Consider the following 16,372-nt stretch of genomic DNA (forward strand, 5'->3'; position numbering starts at 1 on the left):
TAGGTTAATTCCCTGTGTGATTCGACTTTGGGCTTGTTAACCGGAATATATTTGCAACAACCGATTAGTCCTTTTTATAAGGCACAGTTGGGCGTGATCAAATTTTGGCGTCGTTGCCGGAGAATTAATGGTGTTATTAATTGCAGCTAAAAGAAGTGCTAGAATTCTTAGTGTAGTCAATTTTCTTCATTTTAAACTAAATATATTGAAATTCTAACGTTTGTAGTCTTGGGTGTTACAGGGGCATGCCTAGAAACTCCTCAAGAACTGCTGAATTGTTCGAAGCATTATCATATCCTGAGAAAGTTTTCAAGGCACTGAATCGTGCAAACAAGAAGGGGAAACAACAATAGAACTCAACAGAACAAATCGAACTAGACATGGATGACGGAATAAAAAATCCAAACAACAAAAACAATGCAAATGAACCGAACAATCAGGGTGTGGTGCCTCTTGTGCCAGAAACAGTATTGTATGATTGGGCACAACCCACCACCGAAAATCTGGCAACCGCAATTGCAGTCCCTCAGATACAAGCGGAATCATTTCAAATCACAAACAGCATGCTACATTTGTTGTAGAACAAGGGACTGTTCTCAGGGTCTTACATTGAAGATCCTCAGCAGCATCTGAAAACTTTCCTGTCAATATGTGTCACGCAAAGGCAACCTAATGTGACACCGTGAGCAATAAAGTTGTTATTGTTTCCATTCTCGGTGATGGGAGAGACTCAGACTTGGCTTAATTCACTCCCCATAAACTCCATCACTACTTAGGAGGAATTAGTCAAGAAATTTTTGAACAAGTTCTACCCACCCAATAAGACTGCCAAACGAATTGATGAGATATTGAGCTTCAGGCAGAGACCAATAGAAACACTACAAGAAACGAGGGAGAGGTTCAAGGGTATGCTGGTTAAGTGTCCACATCATGGCATTTCAGATCAGATGTTGGGGCAGAGGTTCTACATAGAATTGGCAGACAGCATAAAGGCCAATGTTGATGCTTCAGCAGGTGGAGCATTTTTGAGCAAATCATTCAGAGAATGCAAGATCCTACTTGATAAAATGGCTCAAAACTCAGGATGGATGACAAGAGACTCTACGATCACTCCTGTCGTTCACTCAGTAGCTTTGGACCCAGATAACTCCATAGCCGAAAATATGGCCACTCTGATGATACAAATGAGTATCCTCACCAAAAAGATCGATGAATCAGGACAGAAGTAGCAAGTACACATAGTTTATGCGACTAATGGGGGCTTATGTACACCATGCATTAACCAACCATATGTATGCTCTTGGAGTGCGGAAAGTGACAACCAGCACTATCAGGAAGATATGAACTATGTGGCAAACTATGGAGGAAAGAGGCAAGGTGGTCAGAATTGGGGGCAACAGAATCAGCAATATAGACCAGCACATCAGCAGTACAATAATAGCAGCAATCCTGGAGCTATGCAACCACAGGGTCAAGTTGTGCTGTACCAAAGGCAACAAAGACATAACCAGCAAAATTAGCAGCTAGCTTATCAACAGCCTCAACAACAGCAAATAGTGAGACAAGATGATGGGTTGTCTGAAATTAAAGGAATGTTGCAACAACTGATTGGGTCCAATGGAAAAATGCAAGAGAGAGTGGACGCACATGAATTAACGATAAAAGGTATTGAGATTCAATTAGGACAGATATCAATGGCTCTGAATAATCGCCCCCAAGGGACGTTACCTGCAGACACACAAGTCAATCTAAAAGAGCAGGGCCCAAAATAGCTTATGGCAGTGAGTCTAAGAAATGGTAGAGACCTAGATCTAGAGCAAGAAATTGCTCGCGAAAGCCGACCAAATAAAACACTTGTGCCAGTACCCATTGAGGTAGATGATTCAACAGGGTTAACTGAGGTGCCGATACAACATGCACAAGAGAGCACAAGCAAAGAAAAAGAGGTTGCAAAGGAGATTGAGGTAGCACAAGAAACGACAGTAGAAGTAGTGCCTGAGCAGGATAAAACTCAAATCACATGAAGGAAGCGAACTCCAGCACCATTCCCACATAGATTGGCCAAATATCAGAAGGGTGAGTAGTATAAGAAATTCATGGAGATGTTGAAACAAATCCAGGTGAACATTCCACTGATTGATGCCTTGAAGGAGATGCCTGGGTATGCCAAACTGATGAAGGATTTGATGACTCACAAGTTAGACTCTCTAGACTTGGCCACTTTTATACTAACCCAGACCTGTAGTGCTGTCGTGATGAGACCCATAACTGAAAAGTTGTTAGACCCAGTGAGTTTCATAATCCCATGCACAATAGGCAGCTACGCTTTTGCTAAAGTATTGTGTGATTTGGAGGCAAGCATAAACTTGATGCCTACAAAAGGTTAGGCATTAGAAGAGCAAGAGCCACATCCATGTTACTATAGCTAGCCGACCGGACAGTGAAGAGGCCATCAGGTATCCTTGATGATGTACTAGTGTAGGTTGGAAAGTTTGTTTTTTCAACAGATTTTGTCATTCTGGACTACCGGGTTGACGAGGAGATCCCCATAATTTTGGGAAGACCATTCTTGGCCATTGGGAGAGCTCTAATTGATTGTGAAATTGGAGAGCTAAAAATGAGACTGAATGATGAAGAGATAACATTCAATGTGCAGAAGTCTATGTGGCGACCAAGTGAATTTGCTAACTGCTCTCTGATAGAAGTTGTGGATGTAATTTTGGAGGAGGAAGATGAGACTCTGAACACTAAAGACCCTCTAGCAGCCTGTCTCATGAACTTAGAGGAAGTTAATTGAGAGGACTTGGCAGAGTGGGTGCTGGCTCTTGAAGGCCAAGGGTTCTGGAAAAGAGAGCTCGAATTTGAGTCTTTGCATTTAGAAGAAAGAAAGACTCCTCCAGCTAAGCCATCAATCGAAGAGCCACCACAGTTGGAACTGAAACCGCTACGACCTCACCTCAGGTATACATTATTAGGACCTAACTCAACTTTACATGTTATTATCTCATCTGTTTTGTTAGATGTGCAGGCAGAACAGCTTTTGCAGGTATTAATAGAGTGCAAAACTGCAATTGGTTGGACCATTGCAGACAGTAAAGGGATCAACCTGGCCTTCTATATGCATAAGATTTTACTGAAGGATGGCCACAAACCTTCCAGAGAACATCAAAGATAGTTGAACCCAACATGAAAGAAGTTATGAAAAAGGATATGATAAAGTGGTTAGATGCGGGAATCATTTTTCCCATCTCCGACGGCAACTGGATTAGTCCAGTTCAATGTATGCCAAAGAAAGGTGGAATGACTGTTGTGCAAAATGAGAAAAACGAGCTGATCTCAACAAGAATAGTCACGGGATGGCGAATTTGTATGGACTACAGAAGATTGAACAAGGCCACCCGAAAAGACCATTTTCCCTTGTTGTTCATTGATCAGATGTTAGATAGATTGGCTGGGAGGTCCCACTTCTGCTTTCTAGATGGATACTCAGGGTATAATCAGATCTTTATTGACCCGGAAGATAGAGAGAAAACATCATTCACCTATCCATATGGCATCTACGCTTTTCGGGGAATGACGTTAGGCCTATGCAATGCACCCGCCACATTTCAAAGGTGCATGATGGCCATCTTCACAGATATGGTAGAAGACATAATGGAAGTCTTCATGGATGATTTCTCAGTGGTGGGAGACTCATTCGATGACTGCCTTAAGAATCTGAAAAGAGTGCTGAAAATATGTGTGGAGACCAATTTGGTGCTCAACTGGGAAAAGTGTCATTTCATAGTACATGAAGGTATAGTCTTGGGGCACCTAGTGTGATAGAAAACTTACCACCACCCACTTCTGTCAATGCAATAAGAAGTTTCGTTGGCCACGCCGGTTTCTACAGACGGTTTATAAAAGATTTCTCCAAAATTGCTAACCACTTGTGTAAACTGCTTGAAAAAGATCAGCCTTTTGTGTTTTCTGACAACTGTAGGGTAGCGTTTGAGGAGTTGAAGAAGGAACTGGTGACTACACCAATCATAGTGGCCCCCGACTGGGGGCAACCTTTGGAGCTGATGTGTGATGCAAGAGACTATGATGTGGGAGCAGTTCTTGGACAACGAAAAGATAAAGTCATGCTTCCGATAAACTACGCAAGTAGAACCTTGAGCGGCGCCCAACTGAATTACACAGTGACAAAAAATGAGATGCTAGTTGTGGTGTTCGCATTTGATAAATTCAAGTCATACCCGATAGGCTCAAAGGTAATTGTTTACACTGACCATGCTGCCCTCAGGTACCTAATTGAGAAAAAGGAGTCAAAGATGCGCCTAATTCGATGGGTGCTACTGCTACAATAGTTCGACTTGGAAATCCGGGACCGAAAAGGAATAAAAAACCAAGTTGTTGATCATTTGTCCCGGCTTGAAGGAGCGGAAAAGAAGGTGGAGGTGGAGGAGATCATGGAGACTTTCCCAGATAAACAACTTTTAGCAACGAGCCTCGAGGCTACACCATGATATGCAGATATTGCAAATTACCTAGCAAGCGGTATTGTTCCCTATGACTTGTCTTCTATGCAAAATAAAAAAACATTTCGTGATTGTCGCATGTATTTCTAGGATGAACCATATTTGCTTAGGATTTGTCTTGATAACATGATCCGGAGATGCATTCCCGAGATAGATCAATCTTCTGTTTTGCAGGCATGTCATGCTTCACCGTATGGAGGACATTTTGGAGGTGTTAGGACAGCTGCTAAAGTGTTTGAGTCAGGTTTTTATTGGCCGATATTGTTTAAAGATGCACACTTATGGGTGAAAAGTTGTGATGAGTGCCAACGGACGGGGAATATTTCCCGTCGGCATGAGATGCCCATGAACCCAATTCAAGAGGTGGAAGTATACGATGTATGGGGAATCGACTTTATGGGACCATTTGCCAACTCATATAATAAGTATATACTTGTAGCGGTGGACTATGTCTCGAAATGGGTAGAAGCCGTGGCACTTCCAACAAATGATGCGAAGATAGTTATTGGTTTCCTGAGAAAACATATCTTCACCAGATTTGGCACTCCAAGAGCTATCATCAGTGATGGGGCACCCACTTCTACAACCGATCCTTTGCAAAGTTGTTGGAGAAATATGGAGTTCGCCATAAAGTTGCTACTCCACATCACCCACAAAGCAAGTCGAGGTGTCAAATAGAGAAATCAAGAGTGTTTTGACCAAAACTGTAAATGCTACTTGGACTGATTGGGCGAGAAAATTGGATGATGCGCTATGGGCCTACCGTACTGCATTCAAAACTCTGATTGGTATGTCATCGTATAAATTGGTGTTTGGAAAGGCATGTCACTTGCCGGTGGAGTTAGAGCATAAAGCCTTCTGGGCGTTACGACAATTAAATCTAGACTAGGAGGCCGCTGGAACTAGTAGAGTCACAGAGCTTCATGAACTTGACGAATTTTGTTATCATGCTTTTGAGAGTACAAGGTTACATAAGGAAATAATGAAATCGGTGCACGATAAAAACATTCTTGAGCAAAATTTTAAGCCGGGAGACGTGGTATTATTATTCAATTCGAGATTGAGGCTGTTTCCGGGAAAATTGAAGTCAAGATGGTCAGGACCATTTTGTGTGCTAGAGATTCACCCCACCGGAGCCGTAGAGATTGCTTCAGAAGATGGCTCTCGCAAGTTCAGAGTCAATGGTCACAGGTTGAAACATTATTTGGGCATGGATGAGACGAAAGTAGTATCGGTGACTCATTTGCTAGAGCCAACAATATTGAGCGAGCTTTAAGTTGATTGCATGCATCGTGCCGCGATGTTAAATCAGGCTCTTCATGGGAGGCAACTCATTGTAATGTTGTATTCTTCATGCCGTGACGTTAACTAAGGCGCTCGTTGGGAGGCAACCCAATTTGTAATTGATTTTTAGTAAAGTTAGAATTTTTTTTCTTCTCGTTTGTAGGAACTAACATGTTTCCAGGGAATTTCGGCGGGTCGTGCACTGAACCTCGCGTCGCCTGGTCCCCAGCGAGCTGGGCTAGACGGAATGCCTCGCGTCGCCAGATAGAATTCTCGCATGGGAGCTCGCCTTGCATGGGCTACAACGAGATATATCTCGCGTGGAGCCTCACGACGCATGCCCTAGAGCTCGCGTTGGAGATCGCCTCGCGAGGGGGAAAGCAAGGCAGAATCCTCGCGTCGCCAGGTAAGTGAATTTTTCGGGTTCTTTTAATTTCTTTTCTTTTGTTATTTTAACTCCCTCCCTTAAAAACCTAACCTAAACGCCGAAAACTTCACTGCTCACAAAAATCTCCAACACTCATGCAAAGAAGAAACTGCCAAACCCTCTCCCTCACAAACCCTCCAATATCAATTCAAGGTAAATCCCTCCTCTTAAACACCCAAGATATGATTTCTACCTCCATTCCTTGGCAATTTTGAATTGGGTGAATGCATGTCATTGGATACAAATTTTGGGGTTGTTCTTTATTGTAACAATGTGTTTGTGTGTCCCAACCCCATGAACCCCATAAGTATGGTGTTGTTATTGTGTGAACAAGTGGTAGCATGGAACTCCCAAGCCAATTTGGGAGGGTGAGGCAATCCCTCATCCCTACAAGCACTCCCATTGCACTAGTGCATGCTAAGTGTTTGTCATAATGCCCCAAAGGCATTCTTTGTCCCCATTGGAGCCCGATCTCCGGGATTGTAAGACTAGTGCTATGTAGTCATGCACCACTTTAAAATTTTAAGTGTGGGGTGGCTCACTAGTAGCCCGATGCTTCGAAATTGGAGGAAGCACCCATGTGTCATTGCTTGATTCTCATACTAAGAAAAGATGAGGTGAAGTCTGAGTAACCTCGGAAATTATTGAAAATCATGTGTTGAACTCTTAAGTGTGGGGTCGTAAAACCATGTTTTGAATTTTGCAATGCGTCCTAAACTGATTAATACACTTGTGTAGATACAAACATGCCTCCAAGGAAGGACACCGGTAAAGGAAAGGCCACATCCACTGCTCCGTCTAAGGCTAAGGCTCCCTCCGCACCTACACCGAAGAAGAGAAAAGGGGGGAAGCTACTTCCAGTCAGGGTGAAGGACTACAAGCCGTGGCAGCTGTAGCAGCCACTCCCTCACAACCTCAAGGACAGCGGGAGTTTGGACTCAAGAGCATACCTCCACATGTTAAGGATTGGTACAAACGTTGTAGGCCGAGACATATACATCCGGAATCTGCAATTCATGAGCTTCGCCTACAAGCCAAGTACCAAGAAATATGGAGATGTATTAATGAGTTAGGGTTGCGTTATGTGTTCAAAAATATCAGGGATATCAATATTAATCTGGTTCGAGAATTTTATGTCGGGTTTGAACCAAAGGATCCTGAGCAGCTGGTGCCCATTCGGGGAAGGTTGATAGATTTTCCAGCCTCAATAATATGCAATTTCTTAGGTGCTCCAGATGTTCCTCAGGAACCCTTGGATAATTTCATCGCCCGTTCTACATATCGAGAGCTGAGACGCACTCTTTGTGGTGTCAATTCTGTGGCGGCTTGGGTTCGGGACAAGAAAACCAATCGTCATAGAAAATTCCCTAAGAAGAAAATGAGGGCAGAGGCTCAAGTATGGCTGAAATTACTTAATACACGGCTCCTACCTTGCAATCATGACACTCTTATTATCCGTGAGAGGACGTGTGTGCTATATTTCTTCATGACTGGCTAGCGAGTGAATGTGGGCCACTTGATCCGATACCAGATGTCCTTAGTGAGAACTAGTAAAAGAATTGATCGAATGCCCTTTGCAAATATGTTAACACAGTATTTGAGACAAGAAGAGGTGGAGGAGGAGAAAGCTTTCGATCACACCATTGATCAGCCCCTACGACTAATGGACATTACAAGCGTCCGGGTTAAGGAGGAGAATGTTATGCCATCAATGACAAGTTTCGAGCATAATGCTCACGATGACAGCTTTATGGCCCATTTATATGGGATGATGGACTTGCATCTTCGGATTGGGAGACGTCCCGCTCAATGCTCATGCTCAGCAGCTGGTTGGGCTTGGTAATGGCTACAGACTCCTAGAGGATGAGGATGTCAACACACCTGAGCAGTCTGAGGCTGAGCCGGAGAAGTCGGATGATGATGATGATGATGCTGATGAGGAGGAAGCAGAAGATGAGGAATGGGCAGCCTTCGAGGAGGAAGGCGATGACGAGGTTTGATCAGGGAGTTTTCATACACCCAACTTGTTATTTTTCTTGTTTTGTCTGTTTGAGTATGCACAGAGGGCATTGCATGAAATAAGTATGGGGTGGTAACTTGTAAATATTAGTCTTGTTGTAGTTATTTTTTTTAGTTAGTGTCGTCTTAGCCTTTTAGAAAAAAACAAAAAAACAAGTAGAAAAATTGGACTCTTTCTGACGACGGATCTCCTAGACAGTTTTCTTGAGGGAATTAAGTCTAAAGAAAAAAAAATATTTCTTTGTAGGTAGTGTAGTAATTTCCCCTCGCTTTTTCTTTGTGTCGCAGTTCTTTTCCAAGGGTTTTAGTTGAACCGGGTGTAGTTAGTTTTAATTTTTAGGAGTAGAAACCACTGTGCTATGAATTGAATTGCAGTGATATCTCTTGACTTTGTTATGCCTTGAGAATAGTGAGCACTCTGGTTGTGAAGCTTAGGCTCAGTGTTTGACTCTAGTATAAGTACCTTTAATCGTAGATTCTTAAATTTGCTTAACTGCTTTGACTAGAGTGTCGTGATAAAACCAATCCTGAGTGAGTTATGTGTCATGTCTGTGTGAGGTTTGTATGTATTCTGTGCATTGCAGTTGATGTCTAGAACTTGCCCCGTGTGTGTGCAAAGCAAAATAGTAGTTTTGTTCAGTCTGGGAAGTGATATAGGCATTTTCTTGTTGAGCCAGATATATATAGTTTACCCGCCTAAATATCATATAACGTAGTTAACCCCTTTGAGCCTATAATCTTGTTTCTTTGGTAACCACAGTACAAGCCTTACCCCTTTGTTTGAATTGACCATATATTTGAACCTTGTCACCTCTCATGAGCACTTGAATTGTGATGAATTATGTAAAAGTTAAAGTGTAGGGTGGTGGTTTGTCTTTTGAGTGGAACAAATGGAATAAGGAGAAAGGTGCACCGTTTTGAAAAGAAAAAAAATATATATCAATAAAAGCCACTTGGATTGAAAGAAAAAGAAAAAATATACATATAGTTGTATTGTATGAAAAATAATTCTTGATGGTGGTGGATAGTGATGTAATTGTACTTAAAGGAGTATAGGGTAATATACATTGAAGTAAAGGTGGAGTTTTGGTTTGACATAAGTATGGGCTCGAGTTTTAAAGTATATGTATTAAAGTGCTTAAGGGAGGTGTAGTCACTTATATCCAAATGTATCCTACCCGACCCACAGCCTACATTACAACCAGTTAAAGTCCTACTTGATCCTAGACTGAATGATCTCGATTAGTAGAGTATTACACTACGGGCAAGCCTATGGTGCATCATTTGTGGCATATGACTGTTATTTCTCAGAGCGAGTGAATTCTTCCTATCTTGAGTTCCTACGGTCTTAAAATTTATTGTGTGGAACTAATTTCGTTTGTCGTGTGAGGGCACGTGATTCATGATGGAGAGGTAATGTCGGTGACCTCCATGTTAGAGTAAGTAAGTGAATTATGAATAATGCATGGTATTTGTGAGTCAAATCTTGAGGTGAGAGTGTTACACATTTGTGCTTAGTATATTTTAAAGATTCTTGGTGTGACGAGTTAAGGGAATTGCTTAAAAGGTCGTGTCTATAAGTGTAGTTTGATTGCTCGAGGACGAGCAACGTTTAAGTCGCCAACCCCAAGAGTATTGCCATAAAACACCTATAGAGACTCACCACATCATAAGTACCCAAAGAACCGATCATATCCATTACCGTGTTGATCCCACCTACTACCAAGTTGTCCTATTTCTCCGAGTTCTTTCTGAATTACCCTCAAGTTGACACTTCTCCTTACTAGAACACCACGATTCTTACCCAAAGCTCACCACAAGAGATCCTAGCATAAAACCACACCACCCTAAGGCCAATAAGCCGATGTATTCCCTCTTAAGCACCCCAAAGTACCACAACTAAGACACCCACTCTGAAGAGACCTTCTGCGAATCTAAAGCCATTTCCTTCACCTTCCTAATACTAGAATGTAGAATCCATAATGATATAGAAATACCACGAATCCCGACACCATCCAATGCAAATCCCAGATTCTTGCCATATACAAATCCAGAAAAAAAATTCTCAAATGCCACATATGAATCTTAAACTCCTTATAACTTCCTCGAGAGTCATCCACCCTATTCGAATCTCAAATGAACCGCCCAAACGAGCCGAATGATCTGTGCTCCATTAGCACTTCAGCACCCAAAGAAGTAATCCACACATTTAAGCAACCGAGCGAATTCCTTTTCTTAGTACATTACATCCATCAAGAAAAGAAACCCTAAACTATTCCCAAGACTTCCATATGTCCATAAGGTGTAATACATCATGCATCCAGAAATTCCTTACTCAAGTCATCTTCGAAATTAGCCTCTTCAGTCATAACCGATCCACAAGTATGCCTCAAATCGAAACTAGTACAACACTCAATCATGCAATCAAATTATCGATAGCAGATTCCCCCACTTGGCTCGAAGCCATAGATCTAAATATTCGATAACTCACAATACTCATACTCTATTACTGCCATAATCCCGTATCAAAATTCAACTCAATCCTTCATAAGCTCATGTAAAACAAACCACTCAATACCTCAAATCATCAGCTAATATTGCATTCATCCTCGTGACGGTCAAGTTGACTTTCTCAACCGATCCAAACTCAAATCACAACATATATAACCCACTAATAGAAAGAAACTCTCCACATAACATCATAAGGATCATATATTCGTAGACTACCCCGCAGGAGATAACCCACATGCTTAGCCTCAACTGGCTTCCCTCTATACCCCTTCATGGCCACGACCACTATGCAATCACTGCATCCTCTCGAGTCTGAACTTGTCAACAAGACATGAGAATCTACTTCGTCCCATAAATAAAATTACATAAAATAACCCCTCAAAATCCCCATAACTCCATACCGTATAACACATGCACAGAAATCGAGCACTCAATAGCCCTTTTCACATCTCAAGCAAACTCTTCTCAACATATTTCAACCATCTGAACGCTTCCCGCAGTCATATCCTACTCATCATATAGCCATCCAACCGCTCATCAAACTACCAGTCCTACTCATAGGGACACCACTGGACATAGAAGTCCAAAAGTACATGCTCACACAACTGAAACTACCGAGCCTAAGCAGCGGTCCAAACCCGGCCTCAAGTCCTTTAGACTGGCCCATCACCAAAACACAGAAGACACATCTCGCACCTCATCCATGGAATTCCACAAGCCGTCGATATACAGCTGATACCGAACGCTCACATACGCATACGAGTAAGTGGATGGAATTCAAAAAGATATGCTTCAAGCTGAATCAATGTCGCACGATAAGGAAAGAAAGATGGGAAGTTTATCCTAAATGCCATGTATCCTCTCTAAGATAGGTATGGACGTCATCATACCGATCCGCAAGACTCTACTAACATTTGCTCATGACTCGTAGAACCTATGAACCTAGAGCTCTGATACCAACTTGTCACGACCCAAAATCCAACTAGTCATGATGGCACCTAACCCAAACCACTAGGTAAGCAAATTAGCAACAATCCAATTCAATTAGAGATTTACTGAGAGAAATAATGATAATATAACTGAACTTTTATACAAAGAATTCTCAAATGACTGGTAGTACAAATCATGAGCTTCTAAGACATAGAGTTTACAAAGCTAGTGTGAAATAACTACATCATTTGTTTGAAATGTACATAAATAGATTTTTTTATAAATCTAAAGCTACCATGAACAAGAGGAAGCTACAACCGGAATGCAAGTTCATCTTCAAAGATAGCTCCCGCCATACACAACGATATCAGCTCCAAAATCTACACGCAAGGTGCAAAAGTATAGTATGAGTACAACCGACCCCATGTACTCAATAAGTAACAAACCTAGCCTTAGGTTGAAAGCAGTGACGAGCTTGGACAACGGTCAGAGTCCAACACCAATAGCCAACAACAACTCATAACAATATAATAAAAGTAGTACAAAAAATAACTCAAAGATATGATGCTCAGCTCGTTCACAGTTACGGAAAATAGACATGATTTTCAAGTATAACAGTAAAACCCAGATCTTTCACCGAAATCCCAAAAATATGAGTAAGTCAGGAATCTGTGATTTTTCCCCCAAATACTTTCAACAACAGATAAGATGCTTCAATGTGCATGTGAAGTCCTGAATGTCACAAAACCGTGTAGCATGAGGAAATGCATCTCTATGCATGTATGTCATGTATACATGTCAAATGCAATGCATCACAATGATGAACGCACGTACTCACACTCTCGGAGTACTCAATCTCATTGTATCGCACTCCCACTTATCACGCTTAATCACTAAGAAAATTTAGTCACTCAACACTGTACGGTACCTGCGCTCACTGCTGGTATGTCAGACTTCGGAGGGGCGGATCCTTCCCAAGCACTAATATAAGCCAACATGGTATGCTACGGCGTGCAGCCCAATCCCATCAATAATAATAAAACCTATAAGGCATGTTTCACCTGAACTATTTCTTTATATAATAATAATAATAATAATAATAATAATAATAATGATAATAATAATAATAATAATAATAATAATAATAATAATAATAATAATAATACGTGTAGCCCGATCCTATCATGAATCAATAAAACATGTTGTGGCGTGCAGCCCGATCCCATCAATATCACTCACAAGCAAGCCCTCGGCCTCAGCTCAGTCACCAATCTCTCTAGTCTCTCGGGCTCACAAATCTCATGCCAATCAGCCCAAAAAATAATAACATGATGTGACAACAATGACAACAGAGACTAAGATATGATATGCAAATGAATGAATATGACTGAGCATGTAATTGTAATTTAAGCAAATAACTCAACAGCAACAATGACCTCAGTGGGTCCCAAAAAAATAAGTATATAGCCTAAACATGATTTCTAATAAGGATCACAACTCTATTACACTAGCACGTAGGAATTTCATGGATAGAAACAAGATTAGGTAACTATACACTACCCTAGAATCAACCGAGTCATAATTCACACGGTACACGCCCACACGCATGTCACTTAGCATGTGCGTCACCTCAACACCAACACATAATATGTATATTCAGGGATTCATACCCTCAGCATCAAGTTTAGAAGTGTTACTTACCTCGAATAAACCGAATCCAATACCGAGCAAGCCAAATAATACTCTAGAAATGTCATCCCGCACATACCGACCTCCGAACGGCTCGAAACCCAATCCATATGGTAAATATCGCCTCAAAAATCGCTTCAATCCGAGATCCATAGCTCCAATTATGTTAAAATAGCCGAACCCCCCAAAAATATAGTACTTATAATCACTGGACGAATCAATCACAACTGCAGAAATATCATCGCGGTCGCAAAGAAGAAAAATGCACTGCCCCTGAAATACTCTACGCGATCACAAAACCAACTTCTTGATCGCGAAACACAAAATGTTCACCCTCGAAGAATCTCTACACGAACGCGGCCCCAAGCGCGAACGCGATGAAGAAATCATGAAGACCTGCCCAGCCTAGCTTTACACTAAGCGACCGTGTAACTACTTGCACGAACGCGATACGCAAGCTCCAGCAACCTACGCGAACGCGGACGAATATTCGCAAACGCGAAGAAGAAGATACCCAACTCCAAATTTTTCTCTACGCGATCGCACCTCCATCTTCGTGATCGCGAAGAACGGTGGGGCACCAGACACAAGCAGAAACCAGCAATGCAAATATGAAGAACAATGGTCTGAAATTGATCTGAAACACGTCTGAGCCCCTCGAAACCCCGTCCGAACATGCCAACAAGTACCATAATATAACACGGACCTACTCGAGGCCTCAAATAACTCGTAACAACATCAAAACCATGAATCGCGCATCAAATCGAACTTAATGAACTTTGAATCTTTCAACTTCTAAAACTCATGTCGAACCTTATCAAACCAACTCGGAATGAACTCAAATTTTGCACATAAGTCCTAAATTATATAACGAAACTATTCCAATTCTCGGAACTACAATCCGACCCCGATATCACCAAAGTCAACTCCCACTCAAGCTTATGAACATTCTAAATCTTAAAATTGCCAACTTTTGCCAATTAGTGCTGAAACCTTCTAGAAACATCTAAATGCAAATCCGGGCATACGCCCTCAAGTCCAAAATACCATCCGGGCCTAACGGAATCATCAAAACTTCGATCTGAGGTCAAATACTCAAAAGTCAAACTTGGTCATCTCTTCCAACTAAGGCTTCAAACATGAAATTCATTCTTCCAAACTAATTCTGAAACACCTGAAAACCAAAATCGACGATTCACGCAAGTCATAATACATTATATGAAGCTACTCAAGACTTAAAACGTCTTAACGGAATGTAAATACTCAAAATAAATAGTCGGGTCGTTACAGTAGGCTTGGAGTGGCTCACTAAATTGTTTAATATTATTTTCAGGATGAAGAATGTGCCCGAATAATGGAGGTGGATTACGATGGTTCCATTGTACATGAACAAGGATGATATCAAAAATTGAAATAGATATAGGGGTATAAAGCTGTTGAGTCACACTATGAGGGTTGGGAGAGGGTGGTGGAGGCCCGAGTGAGGTGGTGCATATCTATTTTCGAGAACCATTTCGAATTCATGTCGGGGCATTCGACTATGGAAGCGATTCATCTAGTGAGGAGATTAGTGGAACAATATAGGGAAAGGAAGAAGGACTTGCATATGGTATTCATTGACCTTGAGAAAGCGTATGATAAAGCTCCAAGGGAGGTTCTATGGAGGTGTTTGGAGGCTAGCGGCATTCCGATAGTGTACACTAAGGTGATTAAGGATATGTATGACTCGGAGCATTTTCCTGTTGTGATGGGGCTGCACCAGGTATCGGCTCTTAATCCATTTTTATTTGCCTTGGCGATGGATGTGCTGACGTGACACATCCAAGGGAGGTGACTTGGTACATACTATTTGCCGATGATATAGTGTTGATTGACGAAACGCGAGGCGGAGTTAACGCGAGGTTGGAAGTTTGGAGACAGACCTTGGAGTCTAAAGGTTTCAAGTTGGGCAGGTCCAAAATAGAATACTTGGAGTGTAAATTCAGTGACGGGACCCATGAAACAGACGTGGATGTAAAGATTGATGTCTAAGTTATCCCCAAGAGAGATAGTTTCAAGTATCTCGGGTTTATTATCCATGATAGCGTGGAGATTGACGACGATGTCACATATAGCATCGGAGCGGGATGGATGAAATAGAGGCTCGCATCCGATATTTTATGTGATAAGAATATGCCGCCAAGACTTAAGGTTAAATTTTATAGAGTGTGGTTCGACCGACTATACTGTATGCTGCTAAGTGTTGGCCAGTCAAGAACTCTTATGTGCAGAAGATGAAAGTAGCAGAAATGAAGATGTTAAGATGGATGTGTGGGTGTACCAGGAGAGATAAGATTAGGAATGAAGCTATCCGGGACAAAGTGGGTGTGGCCTTCATGAAGGACAAGATACGGGAGTTGAGGCTGAGATAGTTCGGACCCATTAAGAGGTGAAGCATTGATGCTCCCGTTAGGAGGTGTGAGAGGTTGGCCATGACGATTGACGGGTTTGAGAAAAGGTTGTGGTAAGCCTAAGAAGTACTAGGGAGAGGTGATTAGGCAGGATATGGCACTGCTTCAGCTCACTGAGGACATGACCCTTGATAGGAGGGTGTGGAGGTCGAAGATTAGGGTAGAAAGTTAGTAATTAGTTGGAAGTTTCTTATTTGCTCACTGATAGTCTTAGTAGCATGCATATCGCTTCATATTCTTAGATCTTTATTGTGTTATGTGGTTTTGTTCGCCCCAGGTATTGTATTCTCTGTTGTTATTATTTGGTACTACTTATCCTTTATCTCCTTCTTTCTCTTCTCTCTTTTCTAGCTTCCCCCCTTCTTCTTCTTCTTCTTCTTCTTCTTCTTCTTCTTCTTCTTCTTCTTCTTCTTCTTCTTCTTACCCTTTTCGAGTCAAGGGTCTATTGAAAATAGCCTCTCTACCTTCATTAGGTAGGGGTAAGGTCTGCATACAAACTACCCTCCCTAGACCCCACCTGATGGGAATATACTGGGTCTGTT

The 16,372-nt window shown here is 41.8% G+C and overlaps 1 non-coding gene across 1 annotated transcript; it reads right to left on the reverse strand.

The window, feature by feature from the left end:
- Window positions 1–830: 830 nt before the first annotated feature.
- LOC142169998 (small nucleolar RNA R71) lies at window positions 831–937 on the reverse strand. Its single transcript, XR_012699617.1, has one exon. It is a non-coding gene; the product is annotated as a small nucleolar RNA R71 (small nucleolar RNA).
- Between the last annotated feature and the right edge of the window lie 15,435 nt (window positions 938–16,372).

This window comes from Nicotiana tabacum, chromosome 15, assembly GCF_000715075.1.
Source record: "Nicotiana tabacum cultivar K326 chromosome 15, ASM71507v2, whole genome shotgun sequence".
NCBI lineage: Eukaryota > Viridiplantae > Streptophyta > Magnoliopsida > Solanales > Solanaceae > Nicotiana > Nicotiana tabacum.